Source organism: Dipodomys merriami, unplaced genomic scaffold (genome assembly GCF_024711535.1).
Source record: "Dipodomys merriami isolate MVZ:Mamm:240054 unplaced genomic scaffold, mDipMer1.0.p SCAF_387, whole genome shotgun sequence".
Taxonomy (NCBI): domain Eukaryota; kingdom Metazoa; phylum Chordata; class Mammalia; order Rodentia; family Heteromyidae; genus Dipodomys; species Dipodomys merriami.
This window is the reverse complement of record NW_027205459.1, coordinates 994392-1006596: the sequence shown is the minus strand read 5'-3', so window position 1 is coordinate 1006596 and position 12205 is coordinate 994392. Positions and strand designations below refer to the sequence as shown.

The 12205-nt window shown below is 39.9% G+C and overlaps 1 non-coding gene across 1 annotated transcript; it reads right to left on the bottom strand.

Moving 5' to 3' along the window:
• Positions 1–1265: 1265 nt before the first annotated feature.
• LOC138805118 (U6 spliceosomal RNA) lies at positions 1266–1372 on the bottom strand. The gene has a single exon (XR_011365446.1). It is a non-coding gene; the product is annotated as a U6 spliceosomal RNA (small nuclear RNA).
• Positions 1373–12205: the final 10833 nt, after the last annotated feature.

Sequence of the window (12205 nt, the reverse complement as noted above, 5' to 3'; positions counted from 1 at the left end):
CAAGCGCTCTACCACTGAGCCAACTTCCCAGCCCCCATGTACATCTTTTGCTCACTGCGGATTGAGCAAATAAGTGTACACAGCTCTACTGGCCTATGTACACAGCCAGAAAATACAGTCAATATGTGTGCTCTGGAATCTGTAAGTGTCTGTAAAATAATCATCTTATTTGCAGATATCCTTCCTGGTAGAGCTGTTTGACTGGGTCTGTCCTTTCACCTAAAGACTTGGACTTAAAGCCACTGTTTACAGTCTGTGCTTTGGTAATGAAAAAATATTTTAAAAATAATTTAATTAACATGAATTCTAAGGTATCCTTAGCTCATGATTTTTTTTTTTTTCATGCTGGTACTGGGGCTTGAAATCAAGGATCTCACACTCTTGCTTAGCGTGTGTGCACACACATACATGTGCATTTGGTGTGCTGGTCTTGGGGTTTGAACACAAGGCCTAGCTGCTGTCTCTGAGCATTTTGTTTTGTTTTGTTTTGTTTTTTCCCCTTAAGGCTTAAGCTCTACCATTTGAGCTACACCTCCACTTCTGGCTTTTTGGTCATTAATGAATCTTATGGGCTTAACTGCTCCAGTTGGCTCTACCCACAATCCTCAGAGTAGTTAGCAATTCAGGCATGAGCCACTGGTGCCTGGCTTTGCTTAGCTTTTTCCCTCCAGGCTCGTATTTCCACTTTAAGCTGTTTGCTGGTTATTGGTGATAAGACTCTCTTGGATTTGTCAGGCTAGCTTCTAACTGAGATCCTCAGATCTCAACATCCTGAATAGCTAGGATTACAGGCATGAGCCACTAGTGCCAGGCATTAGTTCATGATTTTCACCTTTCAATTATTTTTCTGGCATGCCCCTGGTAGCCCTACATGCAAAAAAGTGCACTTGCAACTTCAGAGGTGGAGAATTCAATGAACTCAAACAAGATCTCTATTGTACTGTACTGAGAAACATAAAAACCTTAACTGTTTGCTAAATAGCAGATTTCCTCAGGTGGAAAATGCTATCCAAGTCTTTAGCTTTCCTCCAGATTGTTCCAAATGATCTTTGACTTGTGCTGGTACTTTCCTGGATGTGGCGGACATGTCAGGCATCCTCAATAAATCATATCAGTGACACCCATATCAGTGACTAAGACTGATGCAGATCCAGAATGCAGAGCTGGAATCCAAAGATGCTTGGGATTTCAGAATGGATATGAGGAAGGAAGCTAGTCCCATTCTAACTACATTGTACAGAGATGCTCATTGTTCTTGCTCCTTATTTAATGAGAGGAACATTCATGATTTGTATGTTATCTTTGCTCATGGGCAATGCTAATCTTCTCGGCACTGTTCCAGCTTTGGAATATATGCTGCTGAAGCCAGCACGCTTACTTGTGCTTTTTGTTACATGTATAGATCATTTTTGTCTCTGATTATGAAACATTGCTTTCTTTTGACAGTGTTTTTGTTTTTTGTTTTTTTTTTGTCAGTCATGGGGATTGAACTCAAGGCATGGGTGCTACCCAAGGTTAGTGCTCTACCATGTTAAGCCACAGCTCCACTTCTGATTTTTAGATGTTTAATTGGACATAAGAGTCTCATGAGTTTTCCTGCCCCAACTGGCTTCAAACCATGATCATCAGGTCTCATCCTCCTGAATAGTTAGGATTACAGGCAGGAGCAACCTGGAGACATTTTACATTTTTAGCATGTGAATATTTGCAATCAGAATAACCAACAGCCTTTATATAGGTACCAAGTAAAGAGGTAGTATATATTCCTAAGCTTAGTGGTGTATGCCTGTCATCCCCGTACTTGAAAGGCTAAGGAAAAGGATTTGAGAGTTCAAGCCCAGCCTGGTCTACATAGAAATTGAGATCCTGTCTCAAAGACAATTAAATTTAAGTTAGAAACTAGAGCTGTTGTTATAGTGTGAGAAATTAACACAGTAAACTAATTGATTTTAATAACAATTATCCCCATATCATTTACTTTATTTAACAGTACTAGAAAGGATTTCTATCTCATCATTGCTTTTTGGTGTGTGTGCCTGTCCTGGAGCTTGATCTCAGGATCTGGGTGCTGTCCTGAGCTTTTTTTGTTTTTGTTTTTGTTTTCTACAGGCTATAGCTCTACTAGTTGAGCCACAGATATGTGGCTCACAGAGAAAGCCATACTTTTGGCTTTTTTTCCCTGGTTAATTGAAGATAAGAATCTCATGGACTTTCTTGCCTGGGATGGCTTCAAAATTTGATCCTCATATCTCAGCCTCTTAAGAAGCTGGGATTACAGGCATGAGCCACTGGCACTGTGTTCTATGTTAGTTTTATACAATACCTTTCAGAGTTGTATCTTTGCATTGTGACTTCCCATTCTTAGTAAACCATATATACAAAAGCATATTGTTGAGGCAAGAAGAGAAAGCAAGAAATAAATGCAGGTAAATAGCTAAGGGCTTGGATAACATAAGAACTAAGAAATAAGAATGTGGGCTTAATAAACAAGAGAAACTACTTAGGGTCATGTTTTTTTTCAGTTCACTATCATAAATAAATGAGCTCAAATTAAAAATGACAGATGCTGAAATATGAAATAACAAAAAGATAATAATATAAAAAACAACTTGGGCTTTAAATTCTTCATGTTTGGGAACTAAGGGGACACACTGTCTGCATGGTAGAAATGTTAAACTTCACGGGAACAATTGCTTTCTTTACTTATGCCAATGTCTGGATTGCTGCCTTTTCTGTGACACTAGTGAATAGACCTTTGTCTCAAATATTTGGACACATAGCCTTTGTTACAAACCGTAAGGAGTGAGGAGGAGTGAGCCTGTGCTAAGACAAGCTGATATAAAGTAGTTTAGAAGACAGTTGACTGGTGCTGGTGGCTCACACCTGTAATCCTAGCTACTCAGGAGGCTGAGACCTGAGGATCACAGTTTGAATCCAGCCTGGGCAGGAAAGTCTGTGAGACTCTTATCTATATTAATTACCAAAAAAGAAAAAAAAAAGCCAGAAATGGAGCTGTGGCTCACGTGGTAGAACACTAGGCTTGAGGGAAAAGGTCAGAGACAGCACCTAGGCCTTGAGTTCAAGTCCCAGGAGTAGCGCGCGTGTGCATGTGTGCGCATGCATCCGCGCGCGCGCGCGCGCACACACACACACACACACACACACACACAGAATGAGTCTATTTTAATGAAATATTTTCTTATTTGTTGTTAGAGTCCCAGGGCAGATTCCAAGTCATCAACTCTTACCTCAGTCCTGTTCCAGGAATACATTCCTATCTCCTTTGAAGGTTAATGCTAAGAACTAAGAGCTCGCCTGTGTACCACCCTAGTCCCCCACACAGCATGAGGATATTTGTCACTGACATTTCCCATTGCAATTTTGAAGTGTGATCAAAGACAAAAACAAAAGGAATCACGATTTAGATTTAATCATTGTGTAATGAAAGAAAATGATGGTACTAGATTAAACATGATTCTTTGGGCTGGACTGACAGAATCCTTAACTCAAAACTAGCTAAAAGCTGAAAGAGAACATTAGCTGCAGATGCAGTCCATGGAGAGCCCTGAGGCTGGGTCTCAGGAAGGAGTGGATCCAGGATCTCAAATCCTTTTGCTGCTCTGAGGTACATATCTGCTTCCTTCCTTTCTTCCTTTCTCAGCCAACCAGGCTGCCTTAATTACAACTGTATTACTGTTCGAAGCGCAGATTCCCAATGAAGCTGGAATTACACTTTTATTTTCCCCCAAAGCTTTAGGATCTTGTAAAGCATTTAAGGACTGGAGTCTCAAAAACCCTGGTGCTCCTGGGTGACTAATTTGGAATTTGTGGATATGGCAAGGCAAAGCTTCTGCTGTTTCTTCTTCCTGCTGGCTCCTCTTCACGACCCTTGGCGCCAGCCCAGATCTGTGGAATCTTGCCCAATTCTTTCACCCCAATGAATCCCTTCCTCCTCTTCTTTTTGCCTTCACTGCTAAAGACTCTGCTCATTTTTTATGTTACTTTCCATATGCAAGAAATAGCCAACCTGGCACCTAGCAGAAGCTTAGCAAGTATTTACTATATCTAACTCAACCAGGACACACACAAATTGGCCCAGTTTAGGGATTGTCCCATGTCCTTACATTAAATCAACATGTAGGCTTTCTCTCTCTTCTTTCTCTCTTTTCTTTCTTTCTTTCTCTCTCTCTTTCTTCTTTCTTTCTCTCTCTCCTCCCTCCTTTACTTTCTTTTTCATCCTTCCTTCTCTCTCCTTCCTTCCTTCCTTCCTTCCTTCCTTCCTTCCTTCCTTCCTTCCTGCCTGCCTGCCTTCCTGCCTTCCTGCCTGCCTGCCTGCCTGCCTGCCTGCCTGCCTGCCTGTCTGCCTTCCTTCCTTCCTTCTTCCTTCCTTTTCTCTCTCTCTCTCTTTCTTTCTCTCTTTCTCTCTCTCTCTCTCTCTCTCTCTCTCTCTCTCTCTCTCTCTCTCTCTCTCTCTCTCTCTCTCTCTCTCTCTCTCTCTCTCTCTCTCTCTCTCTCTCTCTCTCTCTCTCTCTCTCTCTCTCTCTCTCTCTCTCTCTCTCTCCTTTCTTTCTGTACCAGGACTTGAGCTCAGGACCTTGTGCTCACTCAGTTTGCTTGCTCATGGCATCATACTATGCCTCCAGCCTAGCTTCTTGCTGGCTAATTGGAGTCTCCTAGACTTTTCTGCCTGGACTGGTTTTGAACCGATATCCTGATGTCCTTATATTTGGAGTAGCCAGGATGACAGGTGTGAGCCACCAGTACCAGCTTTCATCTTTCCTTCTTTTCTTTTTCATCTTTCTTAAAAGAAAAAAATTAAAGCAATAACTTGAAAGAACATTGAAAAAGACAGAGTAGTGTTTTGGCTTCTTCCTATCTTCTCATTTATGTTCAGCTGCTAAAAACAGCAGATTTTTCCCTTCAAAGTCTTGTGCTGGCTCCCAGCTTGTGGACTTTAAGATAGTTTGATCCTAACTGGATCAGGAGCTACCGCCTTCTTTGTAAAACTTCAAAGAGATGAATGCAGGGGGGAAAGGTATCTTTTTGGTTTCTCTGTGATGTCTGAGAGATTTGTGGGAGAGAAACTAAAACAATGCAACGTCTACAATGGCCTTCAAGGCTCTTTTCATCCTCTGTAGCTTTCTCATTCGTTTGAAAGGCCATTGTGATTTTCTGCCCTCCTCTGGCCATGTATTCCTACTCTGGCATCAGCTGCCAACAGGGTCAGACATTGCCCTTATAGTCTTTAAAGATTAACACAGACAGTCTGGTACTCTTTTCCTTGTTATTAGCTGCATAGGGGCATTTTTTTCCTGACAAGGACTATCTAGGGGTAGTTCACTTTTCTCTCTGAGTGACGGTCGCTTTGTTATCTACACTGAAGTCAGGGAACTCGTTTCCCTATCTAAAGTCATTTTGTGCTGGAGGGCTTGGTTGGGGGTCTGGCATTGTGGGTTCCCAGGAGCCTAGAAGCTGATGCCTTCCATTGGGAGGGAGGCGTACCTTTGCTAGAGGAGCAAAAGTCACCTCTTTGCTCTGGCAACCTTTGCCCTGAGTATTCTGGTCTATCTCTGTGTCTAAAAACTCATTGCTTTTTGTCCCTAAGACAGCATTTTTGGCACTATGGTTCTTGGCAGACATTAAGTAAGCACAGCATAAATAGCACTGCAGGGCAGGGACAGCCCGTATTTATGTTTAATTTGGTAGAGTATTTTTAAAAATTGTTGTCTGGTTGAATCATAATCCTTGGCTATTTAATAAAGAACAAAAAGGGAGCAGTTTCCTGATCCATTTGATAACAAATTCTTTCTCATAGTTCATGGGATCAAATTCAATAGCCAAAAGACTATGCTAAATAGAAGAGAATATAAAACAAAGCAAAACAAATAAACAAAACCAACCCCCAAAACCCAAGTGAGATTCTGTCTTTAAAAACAATCAAACCTGAAAACCTAAAGGAGATTTCTGAGGAAATTTGATTCTCCTATTTTTTTTGGGGGGGGGGGGAAGAGAAATCCAGGTTTCTTTGGGAATGTATATTTTGACCCCATTTTTAGTTGAACTTTGTATTTTTTTTCCACAAGCAATTTTGTTTTCTATGTACTTATAATTTATTTATACAGAAGGCATTCTGTGGAACAGACTTTTGCTTACTGAGCATAGCTCGAAAGCAGACCGTATTTCTGGAGTCCTTTTTATCTTCCTTCTAAGGCCAATCTAAGAAAGTGACACTAATGGAAGATTTCAAGATTCTTAATATGGCTTATAACTTTAATGAGTAAAAAGAAATCTCATCATGGATACAGTTAAGCCAACAGACTTTATATCAAAATGATTTAGTATTTCAAAGAAAATTATACTTCCCCTCTTCTTTTCTCTTGTACATTTTTTATTGTTATTATTAAGTAGTTACACAAAGGGTTACAATTCCATAAGTCGGGTTGAGTACAATGCTTCTTGGTCAATGCCACCCTTTCTTACTTCTCCTCCATTTTCCCTCTTCTATGCCTGCCCTCAAGTTCCATAGCTCACTTTTTTACATAATGTCCATTGAATATAATGACTGTATTTGCTCACCCATCTTCTTACCATTCCTATACCCTCCCCCTTCTTTGCTTTTTCTGTGTCAGTATTGGTGCTTGAATTCAGAGCCTGGGTGTTGTCCATTAGTCTCCCAAGTATCTAGGATTACAGGCATGAGGCACAGGCCCCTAGCTATAAGTACTCATCTTTACAGTGTTTCCAAAGCCCCTTCATCCCCAGCCAACCCCCTATCATATACAGCTATGTTCTCTTTAACATACAGCGCCCTCTATAAATTGCTGCCCTATTTTATGTTAAAGTGTTATCACTAGCCAGGTGCCAGTGGCTCACACCTGTAATCCTAGCTCTTCAGAGGCTGAGATCTGAGCATCGCAATTAAAAGCCAGTTGTGAGATTCTTATTTCCAATAAACTACTCAAAAAAGCCTGAAGTGGGGCTGTGGCTCATGCAGGGCTAGCCTTGAGCAAAAGAAGCTAAAAGACAGTGCCTAGGCCTGGAGTTCAAGCCACAGGGCCAGCATTAAAAAAAAAAAAAGTCAAGTCCTATCACAATCCTGTGCTAGTCAGATTTCCATCACTAAGACACAGACCTGAGCTGATCAACTTGAAAGGAGGAAAGGTTTATTTTGGGTAATGGTCTCTCCTCTCTGTACCTGTAGCACACAGTACAACTAGAAGGAATATGTGGGAATATGTGGCAAAGGCCTGTTCACCTCATGGCAACCAGGAGGCAAAGGGAGAAAGGAGTATATCCTTCATGAACTAGTATTCTTCTATTAAAGCCTCGCTTTTGGGGGGGGGGGAAGGGGGGAAGGAGAAGGATTGGGATTGGGGGGGAGGGGGGAGGCTGGGAAGGGATGTGAAGGGTAAACAAAGGAGGAGGCTGCAATGCTTGGTAAGAAATGTACGCATTATCCTGCCCATGTAATTGTAACTCCTCTGTACAGTATGTTCACAAATAAAATAAAATAAAATTAAAAAAAAAAAGCCTCGCTTTCTAAAGGTTCCTCCACCTCCCACTACTGACCCAAGTCATCTGGAAGTCTCCATTTGCTCTTTGGGTGCTGGGAATATTTCTTACACCTTGGTTCTACCTTTTCTACTGTATTCACCATTGTGACTGCCATATTGAAAAAGAAATAGTTGTTCAATTTAACTGATTTGAATGTCTCCACAAAATCCCATCTTTCCATGTCAATATTTTAATTAATATTTTTTCCTTAAGAATTTCTGTAAACAGGGGCTGGGAATGTGGCTCAGTGGTAGAGTGCTTGCCTAGCAGGCATGAAGCCCTGGGTTTGATTCCTCAGTACCACATACACAGAAAAAGCTGGAAATAGTTCTATAGCTCGAGTGGTGGAGTGCTAGCCTTGAGCAAAAGAAGCTCAAGGACAATGCCCAGGCCTTGAGTTCAAGCATCAGGACTGGCAAAAAAAAAGAGAAATAAAGGGAAAAAAAAGATTTATAGTAAATCACAAAGGAAGATACCCTTAGGGTAGAAACACCAAGGTATGATGCATCAGTGCCTTGGATCATATAACATAACATTTATTGAAAAAAAAAAGAATTATTGAAAATAGACAAAAGGCTTAGAAACACATATGACATTTATTTTACTTTTTTTTTTTTGTAAACACTATCTCTTATGTGTCCAATTCCACAATGAGAACTCCACATTGGCATCTTATTGGGCCTGCTCAGGCAATCAGAGCTTGTAGTTTTTATTAGCTTTTAAAAATTATTTAAAAATTTTTATTGTTATTATTATAGAGTTGTACAGAGTTTTTCTACCTTTTGTTGGTGGTGTTGGTGGTGGTTATGGGCTGTCTCAGAGCTTTTTTGCTTAAGATTAGTACTCTAACACTCTGCACCACAGTGCCACTTCTGGTTTTCTGGTGGTTAATTGGAGATAAGAGTCTCACAGACTTTCTGCCCAAGTTGGCTTCAAACTGTGATCCTCCCATCTCAGCCTCTTGAGTACAAACATGTACTGGCAGTTTTTCTACTTTTATAACATAATATATGCATACTCATTCAAAGTAGAGCTAGAAATAAAGCTGAATAAAATAAAAAATCTCTTAGTACCCTATCCCCAAGTTAGACTAACATGGCACATCCTTCTTATCTATAAAGGGATGTAGTTTAGTTGTTTTCTTCAATCAAGGTTTCAGATAAACTATACATAAAGAGACAAATTTTACCTTGGCACTGACCATTTTCCTGTAATGATCAGTTCAGTCACTCTCTTAGTTTGGTACTAGTAAGTTTAGATAGGACCTCTTGATCCTGAATTCAGAGTTTAAGTGGATCTCTGATTTCACAAAGCTTATCTTCAAAGCTTCTTTCCATGGTTAGTGTCAAGTAGAATTTTAGGAAATCTCAGCATTGTGGGTAAACCATAGAAGGCCCAGCATATGATGCTATTTGAGACAAATGCATCCTTTTCTTCTTACAAAGTAGTGGGTGTGAAGGAACAATGGCTAAGTGAATAGAGTCATTAACATCCAACGTAAGGTGCACTTGAGGCTTGGGAAGAAATTTGTACCAATGGAACCATCTCAATGGTAGAAACCCCTTTTCTGTGATAGGTCAGCCTCTAGCAATGACCTTATAAAGATGTAAGAGGCAGGATCTGAGTGGGAAGAGGAGTCTCTAATAACCTCTGGTTTAGCATGGAAGCAGCTGGTGTGTGTGTGTGTGTGTGTGTGTGTGTGTGAGAGAGAGAGAGAGAGAGAGAGAGAGAGAGAGAGAAGGAGGTTGGTATTTGGAGGATGTGAAAACTTTGAGATGAGAAGAATCCTTAAAAGGATATTTTTTGTCTGCCTAGAAGTTGAGCCTGTAGGTAAGTGCTCAGGCAATCAACCATCTAAATGAGTCAAGATTAAATTTGTGCCTCAGAGTGGAAAAGCAAGTTATACCATGTGTGATTGTGCTTACATGTGTGCATGCATGTTTTATTGAAGGCAGTATATTAATTCAGGGTCTGTCAGACACAGGTAGCAAAGCAAAGGAAAGATGTTTGTTGGCAAGATGGCTTTTCTAGCCTACTTTTTAATTATCCAACCATTTCACCGATATTTCATATCAGATCTATTCTGTCCCAAGGAGAGTTATAAGAAAAAGGAGCTCCTAGGATTGGGAAAGTTCCAAAAGCTCCTCAAAATCCCAAAGTCTTTCCTGCTACAACTCAGTACCTTTTACCAAGTTCTAAATTCCAAATTCAGCATAATATCAATCATAGCCTCTTCTTAGCCACAGTGTTTGTTTTTAAGTTCTCAATTTCTCTACAATTTAAATCTGTTTATTTATTTATTTACTTGTTGCCATTCCTAGGCTTTGAACTCTGGGCCTGAGCATGGTCCCTGAGCTTTTGTGCTCAAAGCTAGCACTCTACACTTAGCCATAGCTCCACTTCCAGCTCTTTGTGGTCAACTGGAGATAAGAGTCTTATCGACTTACCTGCCCAGCTTGGCTTCAAACTGTGATCCTCAGCTTGCAGGTTCCTGAGAAGCTAGGATTGCAGGTGTGAGCCACTGGCTTAAATTTTAGCACATCTAAAATTTTAAAAATTTAAATGAAAAATCTCCAAATATAAATAGAAGTAAATAGAAAAAATGATACAATTAACTACCATGTACTCATCATTCAGCTTCAAGAATATCACTGACATAATTATGTCACCTAACAGTTATCTTTTGTGTGTATATCCTGGTATTAGGGCTTGAAGTTAGGGTCTGTGCACTGTCCTTTACCTTTTTTTGCTCAAGGCTAGCATTCTACCACTTGAACCATAGCACTACTCTGGATTTTGGAGGGTTAATTGGAATTAAGAGTCTTACAGATTTTCCTTCCCAGGCTGGCTTTGAATTGTGATTCTCATTTTAATTTTTGATTAGCTAGGGTTACATTTACATATGTCACTTTAAAAACAGAACTTCTTTTTTTCACATTAACAAGAACACCATTATCCCCTCAATTCATCCCCCAAATTAATAATGATCCTTTAAAATATCAAATATTTACCAGACCCTGGTGGCTCATGCTTGTAAGTCCTGGCTACTTGGTAAGCTGAGATCTGAGGATTACAGTTTGAAGCCAGCCTGAGCAGGAAAGTTTGTGAGACTCTTATCTCCTAATTGGAGATAACTGGAAGTGGAGCTGTGGCTCAATGTGGTAGAGTATTAGCCTTGAGGAAAAGAGCTAGGCTCAGTACCTAGGCCCTGAGTTCAAGCCCCACCACAGATTAAAACAACAACAACAACCACCTCAGTACACTGTCCCTGATTTTAAGCCTCAGAAAGGCACACACGTACAAAATGTGTATCAATAGACATGCACAACTTGAGCTTTTCTCATGCACACTGCTTGGCTCTGAGTGCAATGAGGGACTAAGAGCCCATGCTAAGGAGGGCAGTGGTGAGAAATACAATCAGGTAGATAAAACAAGGCCTGGTATTCTAATTCATAGCAGAGAAATTTAAGCTTGAGTTATTACAAAATGGGAAAACTTTGAAGATTTCTCTTCCACCCTCTTCAAATTTTTGAAGATGTTTGAACTTTGAGGTGACAAGATGGAACTTCATATTCTCCAATGAACAATGACACAATGAGGACAATGTTCTTTACCTCTGATGGCCTGATTCTTAGAGGGTTTTAAGAGCTATTAAAGTACTAAACATTCTGTTCAATCCTGAGTTACGTTGATGAGAGTATAAAGATTATAGTTAGTTTGGAGACTTGCCTTTCAGTCAACAGATGATAGATAGCACAGTCATTCTACAAAGTTCACAGTATAATATCTTTAAATTCTCAATAAGAGATTTAATTAAAAGTTTTAAATAATAAAATAACCATAGGAATAGTATAATCTAAGACCATTCTTTTTTTTTTTTGGCTGGTCCTGGGGTTTGAACTCAGGACCTGGGTGCTGTTCATGAGCTTTTCTTTGCTCAAACCTAGTGCTCTATTAATTGAGTCACAGCTCCACTTTTGGCTTTTTGGGTACTTCATAGTAAAAAAGAGTCTCACAGACTTTCCTGCCTGGGTTGGCTTAGTACTGCGATCCTCAGATCTCAGCCTCTTGAGTAGCTAGTATTATAGGCATGAGCCACTGGTGACTGACCCAAGAGCATTCTTAATGGTCAGGAGAGATAGAGGGAAAGAAATTGACTTTGAATAAGATTTTATTGAACAATAAAATCTTGAACTTATATAAGTCTTAACCAATAGTGTAAGAGATAAGTGTTCAGAAAAATACTAAATGAAGGAAATCTACCTGGTCTTATTTTCACCTGTTATTAAAAATGAACTCAAGTCCTCATCAGAGGTCAAGCTTTTGCAAAGATAAAAAAAATTGAGTGCTAGAGCTGGCAAGAACATATGTGGTAGAATTTTGAAACACTTCTATGAGTCAGTTCCTCTGGAATGTTGGAGAAGAAAGAATGGCAGTAATCAATCCAAGAGGACCCAAAGGCATGTGCTCTGTGAGCTGTTCCAAGTCTATTTTAGCAAGCGCACATGTCTCCACAATGAAAGATACTCTCCAAATGGTCAAATGGCATCTGGATGATACAGGGTTATGTGTTTTATTTTTTTAAGTCTTTAAAAATAATTCCAATTTTATTAAGCCATACAAAGTCTTTAAAGGGAACGAATACATTTCA